Source organism: Eptesicus fuscus, chromosome 3 (genome assembly GCF_027574615.1).
Source record: "Eptesicus fuscus isolate TK198812 chromosome 3, DD_ASM_mEF_20220401, whole genome shotgun sequence".
Classification (NCBI taxonomy): Eukaryota; Metazoa; Chordata; class Mammalia; order Chiroptera; family Vespertilionidae; genus Eptesicus; species Eptesicus fuscus.
The window spans coordinates 20,698,161-20,716,398 of record NC_072475.1 but is presented as its reverse complement, the minus strand read 5'-3'; positions in this window follow the sequence as shown (position 1 = coordinate 20,716,398).

Below are 18,238 nucleotides of genomic sequence, written 5' to 3'. Positions count from 1 at the left end.
GGAGGAGGTCAAGTGACTTTTCTGCTCTGGCCATTTTCTCAGACTCCTTCAGCTTAAACTATTAACTATGTCAAGATGCCATATTTCGGGGGTGGTGTGTCCTGAATCCCCATTAGTGGTTTGGAACTTTTCTAATGCTGTTTCCAAAGCAGCTATTTCAATGAAGGCAAATCACAGGAAGAAAAGAATGCACATTAACAAAAAGGCCGAAGAAAAGAAAGAAGCCAAGATTAAAACTTAAAATGTTAATGAAAGGTTACAGTGGGTGGTGCCTGGGCAAAGCTAAATAGCCATCTCAGACAGTGATGAAAGAAAATGGAATTTATTTAAGGAAAAGGGCATGGGAGATGGGGATATCCAAAGGGAAGGGCTACACTGATAAAATGGGGCTTTGGAGACAGGTTCAGGGGTGAGCTTGAGATGAACTACCGGTGCCCATTGCTCCCCTGGTTGAAAGTCTCATGGGGTTCCTTCGAGGTTAGGGGGTAGATGCCTACGGGGGTAGGAGAGAAAGAAGGGAATGGCATGGGTGTGCTCCTTGCAGGGAGAGCACACATTGGTTCCTTTGTCCTGAGTGTATTGACCTCTTTTTTTGCAGGTGGAAATCTTAGGGGACATCTTAGGGGAGGGTCTTAATAGACTATTCATCAGCTTTCCAGGTGTGCTCTTTCAGGGTCATGGTCTCCACTGATTGGTCGGTGTCATTAGTCAATCCAGCTGGTCTTGAGGCAGCCGTTGTGCCACTGGTCTGGTTTTGCTGCTTTTCTGGGCCTGGAGCTGAAATACAACAGAGGCCTAGATATTATCTCTAGGGAGCAAACCACCTGACCTGAGATGTGAAAGATCTGGTGTCCAAACCGCATGACCACAGATATGCTAAAGGTTACCCTGGGGGTGAGGTTCTTGTTTTCTCAGTTTTGCTCCTTGCTCGGCATCTGGAGCTTTCTGCCCTGGTGAATTTCTGTACCTAGCCCATCATCCTTGCTCTGGGGGTCTAACAAGAATGCAAATAGCAAAAAACTTTCTAATGAATCAACTATACTTCTATTTCAAGATGGCCACTGAGCTTACTAGTATTCACCTAACTTCCATTCAAAATATCAAAATATCACATCAAAATATTAAACAAATATTACAATACCCCAAAAAAGGTGTCAATGATGGAAAACAGGGAATGATGCCTTTCATTAGCTAGATATTTGGATGTTTTGCAACCTATCATAAAATTGAATTAGATTGAGGGTTCAGTATTCTTTGAAAGAAGGTAGAGTTCATATAGGAAGTAAGTTCATGAGCTAGTTTGGGATCTTTGAGTGATAAGAATTCCTTCTGGTCATGCCCAGAGGTAGTTCCTCATGATCTGGAAGCCTAAGGCCAAATGCCGATGCACCCAATATATAATATGGAGGGAAACTAGGATGTCAGTAGTTCATAGCATATGTCTTACCCTGCTGGGCGGGGATAATGATGACTCCCAGTCCTGTGTGTGTGAATTTCTTGGTCAGTCAGTCTGGGTGCCCCTGCTCTGCTCTCTGAAGATGAGCTATCCTCATCTGAGCTATCCTCCATAGCCTCTTCAAAAGTAATCCTTGGGGGAAGATCTACCTTTAAGGGCTGGACAACTTTAGAAGCCCCTTTCTGTTGATATGGGTTCATGGCCAAAGTGTTGAGCAATCACAGGCCTTCCCCACCTCCCTCCCCCGAGATTTAATCCTGTATGGCTTTGAGACCTATCAATTTCAATTTACTGGGGAAAAGGTGTGCAGTTGGGGTCCTGCTGACCACACTTGTTTGTGTTCTGATCTTTATACTCAGAATGTTTTGCTTCTTTTACATTTTTATTTTATCTTCACACACACACACACACATACACACACACACACACACACACACACACACAAGTCTTCTTTTACATTTTTAAAGGACATATCTGAGCAGTGTTGTTCAACTGTAGGCCATGAACTATAAGTGAGATGTGGAATCAATTTAATGGGTTGCCACCAGCATTTAAAAAAGAAAAAAGAACAGATTAAAATATAACAGGGTGCATTGCATGTAGAAACGATAGGCATTGTTTTGTTAATTTTTTTGTTATAAATATATTTTAATGTGTGCACTGTAAAAACATGAGTCACTGGAAAGTCATGATAGGAGAACTCATTTTCTAGCACAGTCTTTTGAAGAAACCCAAAGAATAGATTTCTATAACTAAAGTGAGGACAACAAGTAATTCAGACAGTAATGGAGTTTTTTAAAAATGGAGGTATTAGGATAATTGTTTCTATTGTCTGTTTTATTTATCAAAACACAGCTTGTAGGTAATTTAGTAATGAAATTGAAAAATAGCGCCCTCTTCTGTTCTTCCACAACACTGTGCACATACCTAGTTTAGCACTTGTCACAATTATTCATATGCCTGTCTTCCCTGTTCTCCAAGGTATACCATACCTTGATAAATTGTGGATCATTTCTGCTTCCTCCACAGCATTTAGCCCAGTTTCTTGCTCACTGGAAATTATATTTGCCTGTACACCTTAAGATCCTGACCTACACCATGAAGATTAATTGTCTTTAATGTTCTGAAAGAACATTTTTTAAAATTGTCAAACTTTAAAAATGATATTTATTTTGGGCAAATCAAGCCCCTAAAACATATTTAGTTTAAATACACACACAAAAAAAAGTAACAAAAACTAACACAGCTTTTTAAATGCGGTTTTTCCTTTTACTATGTTTGTGTGGAAAAACCTAACCATTTGTTTCCTGTTTTTTTAAAAAAACACAGATGTTGGTAATAGAGAGTGCATACCCCATTAAGATTCCAAATAGTAAGGAAACAGAAGGATTTTCCTTGTGATGTAACCCCCATCAGCTTTCAAAGCTTTAGGATTTACATTCTGTCTTATCAGTTTCTTTCTTTTTTAAAAAATACATGTTTATTTATTTCAGAGAGGAAGGGAGAGGGAGAGAGACATAGAAACATCAGTGATGAGAGAGAATCATTGATCTGCTGCCTCCTGCATGCCCCCTGGACCAGAACTGAACCTGGGACCCTTCAGTCTGCAGGAGACGATCTATCCACTAAGCCAAACTGGCTAGGGCTCTTTCTTCTTTTTTTCTCTGCAATATAACTTACTCATTTCTCCAAACTTTTGTTCAATGTCTACAAAAAAGATTGTTGTATTAGATAACTGGTCTGCAATTAGATTATGAAGATACTTTTTTTTAATTATATGGGATTCTGCAGGATTTTTTAAAATTGGTATTTCTTTTAGAGAGAGGAAGGGAGGGAAAGAGAGAGAGAGGGAAACATCAAGTGAGAGAGAAACATTGATCAGTTGCCTCCCGCACATACCCTGACCTCGGACTGATCCGGAATCGACCCCACCACCTTCTCGTGTACTGGATGACACTCCAACCAACGGAGCCACACCCGGTGAGGGCAGGGGTTTTTAATGGTAGTATAGGAAGGGGAACCCAGTTTATAGCATAATGGAAACATGTCATTTCAGAGTTTCAATACTACTTTCTAAGCCGAAGTATGGACTTCAGTTATTTGTTGGTCCTGCCCAGCAGGCTGTGACCATCCTGAAAGCTATAGATACTGGCTCTGTGGGAGGTCTTTCGGGAAAGGAACCCCACAGAGCTGAGTTGAGAAGCTCTAAGGAAGAAGGAAAAGGGGCTCTGTCCTGGGGCACTATTGTTTCCCCTAAAATACTTCATCCCCAACCCTCCAAGCCCCCAGCGGGAAAAACAATGAAGCAAGTTGGAGAAAAATAGAAAGAGGGAAAATTTCACTTTAATTAGCATATTTTCTGCCTTTTAAAAGGTATTCGTTCTGTGCTGGGAACTGAAAACCTCTTGAGAAGCATAACTGGGGTATAAGAAAACCGTAGTTGAATTGAAGAACTTAAACCTAGGTGGGCACAGCGCTGCTATTTTATCTCTGTCCAGCATTCACAGGATGAATTATTTTGCCAAAGTTTTAAAGTAGCGTTTAGAATTCTGATACCTAGCCCAAACTCATTCCTCATCCTGACGATTTAATCTATATTTTTTCCTTATTTGTAAGGTGAAAAAGTACATTTGCTGGTAACATTTGGCATTGCCATCTAAAAGGAGAAATGATGTAGGCTTGTTATAGAAAAAAGTATGAATAGCACCGTTAAAAATGAATCATGTAAAAAATGTTATTGTCTATTGGTAAGGGGTTTAGCCTTACATTTTTTTCCTCCATAGGCAAAATTCATTTCAGTGTGTAGAGTTTTTTTAGCCTGTAAATCCTTTAAGTAGATTGACAATAACTAAAAATAATTGACATTTGTAGAAAGCTCAGTTTGCACTAGGCATTTTGTGAAGAGCTTCACATGTATTGGTCCTATTCAGTTGAGTTATTCTAGAGGCATGCATTTCTTCCATAACCAAGACCATAGCACTGCAACACTGTGTTAATTTATGCATTTAAGTATTGCAGTGAATTCTCCACATTCCTGAATATATGAAAGATTGCCAAAATATTCATAATTTTTGAAACTTGTGACTAATACATAGTGCTTCATTATGATTCTACTTTGGTGTGCATATGAAAATTTCTGTGAAAAACAGAAAACACAAAACAAAACAACAAGGGCCCACCCCCAGCGGCCACCCCCGCAGTCCTTCCTGATGGACTCAGGAAGTTTCTCTTCTTCTTAAAGAAAAAGAAATCTCTGTCATATACATATGAATCTGTGCAAAGGTGTTTATGTCTTTCTCAGGTGGCCGATTCAGGAGGGGGTACTGTAGGGAACACCTGCTCTTTTTATCTGCCAGAATCCCTGCCTACCCTCCCATGGGGAACACATCCTTCCTGTGTTACCTACTAGGAGTTCTGGTGGGGCTGCTGCTCATTATTACCCCACCTCCCTGACTCTAGGGCAGTGATGGGCAACCTTTTGAGCTTGGTGTGTCAAACTTCGCCAAAAAACTGAGCATAACTCGGGTAGTGTGTCACTTTGAGGAAAAAAATAACTCCAAGACTCTAGTCGCAAATGTTTCATCCTCAGGAGCAGCAAATGTTTCATCCTCGGCATGCGGCCGCGTGTCATCAGAAATGGCTACGCATGTCAGTGCTGACACGCGTGTCATAGGTTCGCCATCACTGCTCTAGGGGTAGGTGTGCAATCAGGGACTGGCCACACATACACTCTACTTGGGCTGACCATATTAATGGACCTATGGCTGGACACATGACCTGAACCAGGCCAATTAGAATCCTTTCCTACAACCTTGTTTATAGATGGTAAAAGCAAGAAGGCTTCTCTTTCCAATGGGATCACTAGCTGAGAGCTGTCCCTGGTAATGTCTTCCCCACCCCCATCCATCAGCCTATAGAGGAAGCACACGTGCAATAGGAGAGAATAAGATCAAAACACTGAGAAAAGCAGTGAGAGAAAGAATAGAAGCAAAAGTAAGAATGAATGCAAGAGATGAATGATTCTGAATTCCTGGATCCAGTCATTCCTGAAGCCCTCATCTTTTTCCCCTATCTTAAGGCGAGAGTGAGTAAATTGGCTTTCCCCCTCAAGCTAGTCTGAAATGGGGTTTTCTTATTTGTATCCAAAAGTCTTGAACAATCTGGGGAGTAAGGCTTTAAAGACAGCTACTGCTTTGTTCTTCAGTACTATCTATACACTGGCTAGGACTTTAGATAATCTAGAGCAGTGCCTGGTACATGGCAAGTACTTAACAAAAATGTGTTGAAAGAGGGATGACTCCTCCTTGATAATCGGTAAACTCTGATTATTCTCTTGACTTCTTGATACCTTGGCTAACATAGGGATAATATTCATCTCCTTCACTCATGGATATGACTTAAAGATTACTGCTGGTTAAATTTGAGTATCTTAAATATGGCTATTTTTTTTTTTTTTTTGCTGCAACTGAAAGCACCCTTTTTATACAGCTAGAAAAATAGAAAAATCTGCTTCTCAACACAGATTCCCAGTAGAGTTTTCTAACAAACCCCTTATGATATGCAGCACAGCGAGCCCAACCACAGGGTACATCCATCATCTTACCGTGTATCAGGCAGCTTTTACAGGGTTTTCTGTGATCCTGGTGTCAGCGCACACTCTGTGTCAAGGCAGAGGTGATAGGTAGAAATCTGGCAGCTCTTTAGCAAGGAGGCCAGGCAGGGCTGTGCCAGTATAATTAATGAGAGTCTTCGCTCTGGAAGCTAGAGAAGGGTGGGGGTTGGGAAGGATGTCTTTCACCACCCGTCAATGGGATGTAAGAAAAATCGGTGCTTTCACAGCCCTTTTACTGCTGGGAGGAGGTTAAGTCAGGGGCTCTATGTAACTCACTGCACGGATGTAGGTCCCCTGAATGGGAAAGCGAGGATTCAACTCCAGACTTTTCAGCAGGGCTGGTGTCAACCTTGAGCTACTAGCAGGAGCCCTTTACACTTGGAAAATCCTTACTAAAAGATTATGACTTATTTTATTACCATATGGGACATATAGCTCAAAGATGTGGTAACCTAAATTCCATTTTCTCCAATTCTTCCCATAACAAGAGAAGTAAAGGGGTATTGTGTGTTTTCTTTTTCTATTGACTTTTTGGTAACCATGGAAGGGCTTGGGCAACCTACAGAGGCTGTTTTCTAACCACTGTCTAATCCCTTTGTTATTATTTCCTCTGATTGTCACAGCAGGGAAACATAGTTCTGTCCTGCTTCCAAAAACTTATCGATGTAACAACATTTTCTTAGTTTTAGTTAAATTTTCTTTGGTTAATGGCATGAAAAGAAAACTCAGAGGGAAAAGGTACATTAAAAGGTTGATGGAGAGGTGGGACGGGAGCGGACTGGAAGAGATTAATGGGGGAAATAGGAGGACCTATGTAATACCTTCAACAAGAAAGATTTTTAAAAAAGGTTTAGGGACATATACACAAAGGTGTATGTCCTAAACACGGAAGACCAAGCTTTAGTATGACTCACACTCTTTACGCTAACAACACCAACTTCAGATTGGTCGCTTTTGGGGGAGGAAAAGAGGGAGATGTGGTTTTAGCAGTAGTTGTGATATTTTATTTAAAAAAAAAGGGGTAGGGGAAGCAAGAGTATTACATGGATGTTTGCCTTGTTTTTTTTTTTTATAGGTTTAAAATATTGCATAATTAAACAATCTTAAAGTTCACACAATTATGGGCATTAAAACTGTCAAAATACAGAATGCATTTCAAACAAGTGCTCTTGCTGTGAACTTTACTATATGTCTTGAGTTTATTTCAACACATGCATCTATGGTTGGTTTTTCAGATATGAGAAAGACACCTAGTTGTGTGAAGGGTTGTCTTGGTATCTATCTGTTTTTCCTTTTTTGCCTTCCTATTTACCATGGAGATTGTAAGCAAAACAAATCTCAAAAAAACCAAAACAAACAAACAAAAAAACAAAGCAAGCCCTGGCTGGTTTGACTCAGTGGATAGAGCATGGGCCTTCAGACTGAAGGGTCCCAGGTTTGATTCCGGCCAAGGGCACATACCTGGGTTTCGGGTTCGATCCCCAGTGTGGGGCATGCAGGAGGCAGCCAATCAATCATTCTCTCTCATCATTGATGTTTCTGTCTCTCTCTCCCTCTCCCTTTCACTCTGAAATCAATAAAAAAAAATATTAAGAAAACAAACAAACAAAAAAAAACCCAACAAAAAACAGAGCAAAGATCAATTTGGGGGAAGAAAGATTATCTGTTTAATTTCTGATAAATTGGGAATTTGTGTGGGTATTTTTTTTAAAGTAAATTAGGGGAGGTTTCTTTCTATGGAGCCCTAAGACCTTTAATGTCTTTTTCCAAACTGATTTCTTCCTAGTACCCTACCCGGGCAGGAAGAAATTCAAGGGACTATTCTGATGGTTTTTCCTTTTTTTCTGAGAATCCAGGATTGCTTTCAGGATAAAGTTTCTTCTTGCCCATGGTGCTTTGCTGTGACATTGTAATTGCCTCTGTTGAATTGAATAATACAAATGGGTTGTTTCTATGGTATCGGCTAAGTGGGATGAAAAGGTGAAACCCTAGATCTTTCGCTAAGAGGTCACGGTGCTACCCCCCAGGCCCCCCCACTAAGTGTCCGTCAAAGTGGACGGGCAGCCAGGCTTTGGCACTCATTTGTAACTTCCTGAGCAAATCCACGCATGAAAACAGAAAATGACTTAGTTAATGTTGTCACAAAGTCCAGAAAACCCCTGCCAAGCCCAACAGGGCCAGCTTTCCTAGGACCTTCTTATTGGTGGAGAATTTTAAACTGAAGGTGAGTGCGGAGCCGTGTCTCCAAGTCCCTCCCAGGCAGGCTTTGAACTAACAATAGGGCAGGTTGAATGAAGGCTGATAAATGCAAATCCTGGAACGCCGACGCCGGATCACACCGCGGGCCGCCCCAGGCCAGCGGCTGTCAGCCTTGCAGCAGCCGCGCCAACCTGCTCACATGCCACGCTGGTGCGCTCAGTGGATTCCAACGTCTCAGCACCCTTTGAGTGCCTACTGTATGCACGCGTCCCTCCGCCCGGGCCACGCTCTCACTCACCGCAGACTTGGCCGTGTGAGTCCGCAGCCTCTAAACGGATCTGATCGAATCCCTGGCCCGTTAACGCTGAAGGGAAGCGCCCGGTAGCCGAGGGGGCAGGGGCAAATAAAATGTACCCTGTGCTCTCTCCCTCCGTCTTCGCTGCACTTCACTCAAGGCGGATCTCCTTGGTTGTAACGCCTATAAAAGATGCTATTTTTTTTTTTTTTTTTTAAGAATGGTAGAAAACAGGAGAGGCGATAAGACAGGCGGTTCGGAATTTTCTTTAAGATGTGGTCCCGACCTTGGTTTACTTTGGTGCCAACTGCCCCTACCATTCCCTGCACCCTCCCCTCCAATGTCGTTTCGCCAAAACTCCTTTCCCCTCCCACCACCGAACACGTCCCTAAACTGAATATCAAGGCGGGGGGGGGGGGGGGGGTGTCCTGGATTTGGGAACCTTTGAAACTTTAGAGGAAAAGACTTCATTCCCAGTACTTCTGGCTCTTGCCTGCCGGGGAACCCCGCAAGGGGGTGCAGGCCCAGGGGTCAAGGTCCTGCCCTCGGCCCCTACACCCAGCAGGTTGGAGCCCTTGGAGGCGGCGGGAGCTCCAGTCCACTCCCCCGAGCTCCAGTTCCTGATTTTCCGCGGGAGCTGCGGGGCGGAGGGAGGGGGCTGCCGAGGGAGCGTGAGGATTTGAATGAGAAAGCAGGTTGTGTGGCCCCGCGCCCCGCTCTTCCCAGCCCGTCTGGTCGGGGGAGGAGGGGTTTGCTGACTGGAGGGGAAGAAGTGCCCTTTTGGGGGGGCTTTTCCAGACCCTGGACAGGGTTTTGGAGTTGGAGTCACAGGAGTCGGTAACTCATCACCCCAGCACTTTGGAGGTGGCTCCTGTGCCGAGGACCCCGAAGAACCTTTCCTCTGCCGAACACTCAAAGTTGAGCAGGTCAGTGCTTTGGGGGGGAACGAGAAAGAAAAAGGGGGCACTGGTCCGCCAGCCCAGGTGTGCGAGTGAGCAGGTGGCCGAGCTCCTCTCTGCAGTCCGGGCCGGGACACGCTCTGTAGGACCGTGTGCGTGTTGTGCGTGGGGACCCCGCAAAGCCTCTGTGCGGAGACCTGGACCACGGCCGGTCTTGGGGTCCCATCCTTCAGAAGGACGTGGGTGTGTGAGCGCACGCCAAGAACTTAATTCTCGGGTCTCTTGTGGTGGTGGGTGGGGTGTCGTCGGGTGGAAGGTAAAGCATCCTGGCTGGATGCTTCATCCCCCCCCCCCCCGCCACCCCACGCGGGGTCCCGGGGACCGCGGAGAGGGCAGGTTCCCAGCAAGGGGGGTGCGGTGCCCTTTGCACGGAGGGAGCCTCACGGTCCTTCCTGAGCTCGGTGACCTCTCGCAGGACCCTGCCGGAGCAGACCCGGTGCTCTCCGTGCGGGGAGGATTTACTCCATTGCCTTTTCCTGGAATCAACGAGGGGCACCCGAGCGGCGCGGGTCCGCGGAGGAAGGTCGGACCGCGCGGCGGCCGCGCTCTGCGCCTGCGCGGGGTTCCCATGGCGACGGGGCCGCGAGTCCGAGACGCCACCCCGCGCGCCCCGAAGTCCCGTTCCCCGTGGAGCGTCTATGCCCCCCCCCTCCCCCCCGTCCCCCTCTCCTCAGGACTTTTTCTTTGTTGCTTGTAACGTGGAGTCAGTTTATAAGACCTTAGGAATTCAGCATTAGGACGATAACCAACTCAACTGAAAAATAAGACGCCCCCCACACCCTCCCGCGTGCCCACAGTCCCGCCGTGATCACAGACGGAAGAAAAGGGTGAGACATGGCTAAATAGGGGCAGTCATTGAGATTTTTTCCTCCCCTCCTTCTTCTAGCCCAGGAAGGTGGAGACGAATACCAGATCGTTACTTCCTGGTTCGGCATGTCCAAAGATACCAGGTGCTTGTCTGACGGGGGCCGCCCTGAGCCTCCGGTCCGCGCGGTGGAGAGCAGGGCGCGCCCCCCGCGGCACCTGTGTCTCCTCCTGGCCCGTCGGGGAGAAGGAGCTGCGCTCCGACACGGACCGAAGAAAACGCCAGGGAAAACAGACAAAGACTGTCTCAGGAGAGGGGGTTGTCTTCCCAGTTGCTCTGGCGTTTTGGCCATTTCTGAGGCTAATCTCATAAATGATCTGCAGGGAATGTGTCAGGAAGCCTTGAGCACGCCGGTCAGGTGTCTCAAGACGTCTGTGAAGAGAGCCGTTTTTCTTTTCTTAAACTTGTGAGTCTTGACAGCTCCATCCCCCTTTAAAAAAAAACAACAACTCCCGTTTGTTTACACACAGGCTGGCATTTGGCAAGGGTGCACACATCTTCAGGAGTGTGCAGAAGGAGCTGTAGCTTCTCAGTGCTCCTTTTTTCTCAGGTTGCCACAGTATTTGGCAGTATGATGGATGTACCTAGGGGCTTACATTAAATAAACATTGGTTAGAATGAATGTAAAACCGAGTTCTCTTCCTTGGGTAAAGTGTGGCGTAGAAATACCTCCGATGAAGTAATACCGCTGTGTCCTGTTTTTTTTTTTTAAGTCATTTGCCTTCAAGGCTGTTCATGGAGGAAGTTTGCAGTCAATATCCTTCCACCATCAGCAAATGAAGTCAATATTACTTTTCAGATGATTAGCAAATAACGTGTTATCTTTCCCATCCCGTTTATTATAAATGCCTGTACATTGTGCACTCTGTCCAGATCAAATGCTTAAAAATGTTTCATTAAGTTTCCCCTCCCCCCCCGCCCCTTTTCTCACAGTTAAAAAAAAAAAAAAGAAAAACTCCTCATTTTCAGGTTCAGATACTGTGTGACCCTATTTGGTGGCTTGTAACGGGCTCCAATTCCCTAATTCTCAGTGACATGTGTTTCTGCTGGCTCCAGGAGGTACACTGCCGTTTAGCAGATCATGGATAATGAGATTGGGAGTGCTTGGGGGGAGGCTGGGCCGAGGCGGTGGGAATGAGACAAAGGGAGTGAAGGCTGATGGGTAGAGCCAGGATTTATAGCTGCACGGGATTCTTCATAAAAGCAGCTAAAGGTACTGCTTCTGTTTGATACATCTTCCCACATCATCACCAGCAGTTACATTTATTTTCAGAATCCGTTTTCTAAAGAAGTATAAGGATGGAATTATAAAAATAGGATATGATAAAGGTGCTTCATGTGAAGGTGCCAAAATATGCTGTGAAAACTCTTAATTAAATGTTTTCTACTTATTCATTTAGTCAACACATATTTTTTGAAACCTAATTACACATAATGCAAGATAAACAAATCTGGGTTCCTGCCCTCAGTGAACTAAGTGAGAGCTGTGGATTCTGAAATAATCCTAATGCTTTTCAGGTTTTTCAGGGTAAAGGTGCTTCCTATGTATGGTTCTCTTAAGGGGAACAGTTTACTTAGTGCTGAGCAATCAGATGTCTAGATTCAGAAACAAGTGCTTAAACTTTGGTTAGGAAAAAAAAAAAGCTGAACCTTGTTTTTTGAGCATTTTAGATAAGCGTCTATATTTGTGGTAAAAAGCATTGTGGCCACCTATCTGCTTACAGTTCTGTAGTACAGACTCGGCCCTAAAACCTAGTCTTGGCAAGTGCAGCTCTTGAGTTGGAGAGGAACAGAGAAACCCTGTAATTCTCGGGTTTCTTAGATGAAGATAAGGTGAGCGATTCAGTAGTCCTTTGTTCTGGCCCCCCGTTTCATGGCATAATAAACCTCCTGCAGCTCCCTTCTAAGAATAGTGTTGGCCTGCATGCTTGAAGGATCATGACTATTATTTCTCTGAGCAAAAAAAATAAGGCTAACAAAAAACCCCCCACAAAAATGGTGGCGGGGGTGGGGGGGGGGAGATAAAATTATGATAGATGGATAAAAAGGAATACATTGGGGCACTGAAACATGTTAATTTTTGAGCTGGAGTAATTTCTAGTCATTTTTAGTGAGTTTAGACGATAAAAATCCATTCTAGCCACGACAAACCTGGCCTAAGATTGACCAAAGTTGATCAACGTTTTCCTCTTATCATTCGTAGGGCGTGGAAGGGTAGGGAGACTACACCACCTCCCGAGTCAACGATGACCAGCTCAGAGAAGCTTGCTGAAGGGCATCCCTATTGGGTTATTGCTCTTTGTCTAGGAAAATCAGACTCTGCTGTGATTGTGGACCAAGTGGTGCAGAACTCATTAGTTCCAACAATGCCTCCTCTGCCTGGGAAGCATGCTCCCTCGTCTCCCTCACGGGGGCTCATTCTAGGCTGGCTCTGCTCACAAGGAAAATCATTTAGACACAGTTCAGTGGACCCTCACTCACATCTCTTTGACACCCGTGACCATTTTTGTTTAAGGAGAAATCCAGTACTGCCTGTGGGAGGGTGTGCCAGATTAGAAGTGCATTTTAAGAACCCTGTGAAGAAGTTTACACAGCTTTAGGTTGTTATCATCCAGGTCGCAGTCTTCTGTGCTTCAGAGTAGGAGGGCAGGATGGATGCAGAAGGGACAACTGAGAAAACTTTTAGAGCGAAATGAAAAACATTCTCACCAACGCTGCATTTTGGATGCACTAAACTACATAACCTGTGCCTCTTGGTTGTCATAAAATTACAGAAAAAGATACCAAGGTAGATACCATGTTTGTTGTATAAACCAGGAAACCCCAGTCCAAGGTTGCTAAATGATTTTCTCACAAAGTCACACAGCCAATAAATGGCAGAACTGGGATGGAAATGCCAAGGTTTTGATTTTTAATAATCTCAGGAAGTCTGGGGTGGGCAGATAGGAAATCCTTGCTCTACAGTTGGTATTTGCAACTATATGAAATTGCTGTGGTTGTAGATATAAAATGGTCAAATATCAGCAATGTTATATGATTTAATCTAGTTTCATTGGGTGGAATTGGCAGTGGACACATTTTGATTATACATTTTGTTATAAGCATGTATGTATCATGAAAATGTATATGGTGCATGTGCATAAATACAAAAAGTCTTTTTCAGTAGCTATGTTGGCCTGAGGGATCCTGGCATGATTCGATTTAATACAGGGGGTAACAGTTTTTCTGGTAATGTATTGTCCAGTAAATATCGTAGACAAGGGGTTCTGGAAGAAAAGAAGGAAATGAGTATTAATGCATTCCAACCCTGTGCCTGGGCATTTACTTTATGTCATTTTAAAACTCCTAATAATCAAGAGATGCAGAAATTATTATTCCCTATTACTGATGAGGCTCAGAGAGGTTAGTTTCTTGCCCAAGATCTGAGTGAGTATGGATGGAATAGACTGGGAATTTGAACCCAGGTCTGCCTGCCTCTATGCTGTATCACATCACATTGCCACTCAGAAAAGCAAGACTATATTTGTGACAAATACTGGGTGATTTTCTTTTCCAGTTTACCATTCCATCCAAAGTTCAGACAGGTCTAAGTGTTTCCGGCCAGCTTTCTGGTGAGCTGCGTTTTCTATTTGGAGGTTAGGAGGTTATAAACTCAGGCCCGGCTCCAGAAAAACATTCAAGACTTTGTTTATAAACTGTGTTGGCTATTTGTTTAGAAGTGAGTGGTGTTTAGGTTCTCCTCTGCGGATGCTCTTCCACATCAAAGCAGCCCACCCTTCACTTCTAAATTGTCAAATGGTGGTGGGTCTAGGAGAACCCCTCATGGTTTTAATGTGTTTCCTGGCATCCCAAGACTTAAATATTGGTTTTCTCTTCTATAAACTTTGCTCACTTATTTTTCTTGGGATAGTATTGAGAGACTTAGTGCTGGATAGAAGCAGATGGTGTCTTCCTGTAATGTGTTTCAAATTGGAGATCAGAATCACCCTGGACAGTTGCTGAAAATGTCTAAACTTTTTGCCAGAAGCTGGAGTTTTGGGAGATCTTAAAACTGCTCTGCTGGGGTGTTGGGAAATGGAAACTGGACTGAGATTTGCAGTATTTTCGAGCCGGTTTACCCAGGGAGAAACTGAGGCCCGGGAATGTCCACACTCACACAGCTGAGCTGGGACTTGAACCTTGACATTGCCGGTAGATGCCTGGCCTCGTGTTCTTGGTAGCACCCCACAACTTAAAAGCACACCGAACTCCACTTTGCAATTCAGCCAGGAATTCAGATACAGCACAGAAAGAACCCTGGAAGGCTCTCTGGGTTCCCTCTTCATGAGTTTGTTTTCTGTAGCTTATCCCACCAGCAGCCTCTTTTCTCTGTGGCTGGTTCTGAATTTTAGCAAAGGACTTACAAAGCTGTCCGGCCATTCAGGTGCCCCAGCTTTACCTGCCATTCAGGTGCCTACGCTTTACCTGTTAAATTGCCACTGGAAGGCAGAAGGATCTAGTTTAATGCCAGCATACGTGAGTTACTGATTAACTGATCTAAGGCAATCATGGTTTCTCTTTCATCTGCCTTCACTTCCTTGTTGCTAGTCACAGGAGCCAAACATTTGAATTCAGCTTCCCGCTTCCCTCTTCTCTCCCTCTTCAGTTTCATTGAAGGGGCCTCTGGACTTCAGAATAGGTCTCCATGGAGTCCTAATGGAACCCCTGCAAAACTACCCCTGGTGGGAACTTGGAAGGGGTCAGAATTCTGGACCAGAAGTGAAGTGAGTTGATTTGCTGTGCCATCATATGAAATTTAATTCTCTAGACCTCCTATTTCTTTTTGACAGACAACTCTTTCTTAACTTTGAGTGATATGGGAGCTATTGGAAATAAATTTATTTTTTAGAAAGAGATTTCTTTATAGAAGAGAGTAAGGTGCTCATCTAAGAAGTTAGGATTATGTAAAGAACCTTTTGATTTTCATTTTAACTTAAAGACTCTTGATTCCATACTACCACTTCTGTAAAAGAGAAAAGGCAGGGTTGAGGGAAAAAAAAGGGAGGGTTTCTTTATACATATAAAATATCTCTGGAAGGACACACAAGAAACTAATAACGTTGGTTGCTGGGAGACAGGTATCTATTCGTTGTATATGCTATTCATTTATATGGTTTGTTGCTTTTGAATTTTGAAATTTCAACTTAATAAATAAAAGTAAAATTAAAAAAATACTTGGGTTTCAATAATAAATAAGTAACCACCTCCTGGCTCCTAAGTAGTAGAAATAGGAGACTGGGAAGCAATTTTAAAGAAAAGGAAAGCAATTATCTTTCTTATTTATCTCTCTAAGTCTCACCAAAGTTCACATTCAGTAATTTTTTTTTTCACATTTGGTAACTTTTAAAAGCAGTGTTCTTTAAGCTTTTCTGGGTTTTGATAACAGGGCTGTGAAGGGCTTTTTAAATTTTTATTTTATTTTTCATAGTTTTCTTTCCTCTCATAAAGCATCAGTTATTGGCTGCAACCAGACTCAGTGGGCCAATGGAAATCAGACTTGTCCCACTCCTGAGCTACTAACCCTCTCTTCTGCTGGTAATGTGTTTGTTTATAAAAGAATGAGGCTAGCCCTCATTGGCTCAGTGGATACAGCGTCAGCCTGTGGACTGAAGGGTCCCAGGTTTGATTCCGGTCAGGAGTCAGGAGCATGTACCTTGGTTGCGGGCACATCCCCAGTGGGGGGTGTGCAGGAGGCCACTGATAAATGTTTCTCTCTCATCGTTGTTTCTAACTCTCTATCCCTCTCCTTTCCTCTCTGTAAAAAATCAATAAAATATATTTTTTTAAAAAAGAATGAGGCTAGAAATTTCTTCTCCCCCTCTGCAGCCCCCCACCCTTCAGAGAAATCCCTGTAATGTGATTATTCTTTTATTTTCCTGAGCAGTGTTCTGAATGTGAATGTCTTCTCAAATTGAAAAAGAAAAAAAAAAAAAAGAAACTTGTATACAAATGTTTTATTCTGAACCATAGCTTTTCTTGTTTTAAATAGGTTGTGAATTGAAAGTATTTTTCTGTTTACCGGGTACATGATTAAAATACGGTTTTAGAAAAGAGTAAACACAAACTGTGTACCAACTTCTTTTTCACTTGTCAAAAGAGAAAAGTGAAGTCTGTTATTTAATGTCCAAGTTTCAGTCAAAAACAAAAACTCAAGTCAAATTTTCAAAAACTCTTCAAATTTTCAAGACTGTACTGAGGGCTAGTTCTCAGTACAGTCTTGAAAATTTCTTATCTAAAATTGGGTGAAATAAATAAAAAAGCATCTATTTTCCTCCCAGAATTGTTCTTACTGCTGTTACTTTTTATTTGTTAGAAAAGAATAACTGAATAACTGCTTAAAAGGGCATTTAGTGAATATTCTCTCTCACACTTCTGTTTTTCAGCCAGTCAGTTCTTTCTCTTATAGACCAACAGTGTTATTCCTTATGTATTTTTTAAAAAAGATATTATATATGTATGCTTTTTTCCTCCTTTTAAAAATCAAATGGTAGTACATCATCCACATGATTCTGTATTTTTTTCTTATAATAATGTATCTTGTATATGATTTCATATCAGCATCGAGCTCCTTAATTCTTTTTTAAAAAACTTTTTAAAGAAAGCAGTTTTAGGTTCGCAGCAAAATCGAGGGAAGGTGCAGAGATTTCCCATGTATCCCCTGCCACCATGCATGCATTGCCTCCCCATTATCAACGTCCTCCGCCAGAGTTAAAATTTTTTACAATTGATGAACCTACCTTGACACATAATGACCCATTGTCCACAGTTTATGCTAGGTTTCACTTTTGGTATTGTACACTCTATGGGACTGGGCAAATGTATAATGAAATGTACCCATCATTATGGGATTGTACAGAGTTTTTCCAGTGCCTTAAAAGTTCCGTGCTCTGCCTATTCATCTCTCTCCACCCTTCAACCCCGGGCAACCACTGATCTTTTCTAGGTCTCCACAGTTTTGCCTTTTCCAGAATGTCATACAGTTGGAATCACACAGTATATTGCTTTTTCAGATTGGCTTTTTGCACTTACTAATATGCATTTAAGATTCCTCCATGTCTTTTCATGGCTTGATAGCTCATTTCTTTCTTTCTTTTTTCTTTATAATTTGCTTAACCTTTCTCTGATTGTTAGATACTTAGATATATATATATATATATATATATATATATATATATATATATATTAATCTTTATTGTTGAGATTCTTACAGATGTCCCCTTTTTCCCCCCATTGACCCCCTTCACCCGGTTCCCACCCCAGGCTTCTGCCACCCTATTGTCTGTGTCCATAGGTAATGCATATACGCATATAAGATCTTTGTTTAATCTCTTTCTGCCCCCCTCTTCACCTCCTCTTCCCTCTGAGAATTGTCAGTCTGTTCCATTTCCATGCCTCTGATTCTATTTTATTCACCAGCTTATTTTGTTCATTATAATTCTTATTCATTTATTTTGATTTTTAGATCCAATTGTTGATAGGTATGCATTTGTTGCCATTTTGTTGTTTATATTTTTGATCTTTTTCTTTTTCTTCTTCTCCCTCTTTTTAAAGAATACCCTTCAACATTTCATATAATACTGGTTTGGTGGTGATGAACTCCGTTAGCTTTTTCTTATCTGTGAAGCTCTTTATCTGACCTTCAATTGTAAATGATAGCTTTGCTGGGTAGAGTAATCTTGGTTGTAGGTCCTTGCTATTCATCACTTTGAATATTTCTTGCCACTCCCTTCTGGCCTGTATAGTTTCTGTTGAGAAATCAGCTGACAGTGGTATGGGCATTCCCTTTTAGGTAACTAACTGCTTTTCTCTCGCT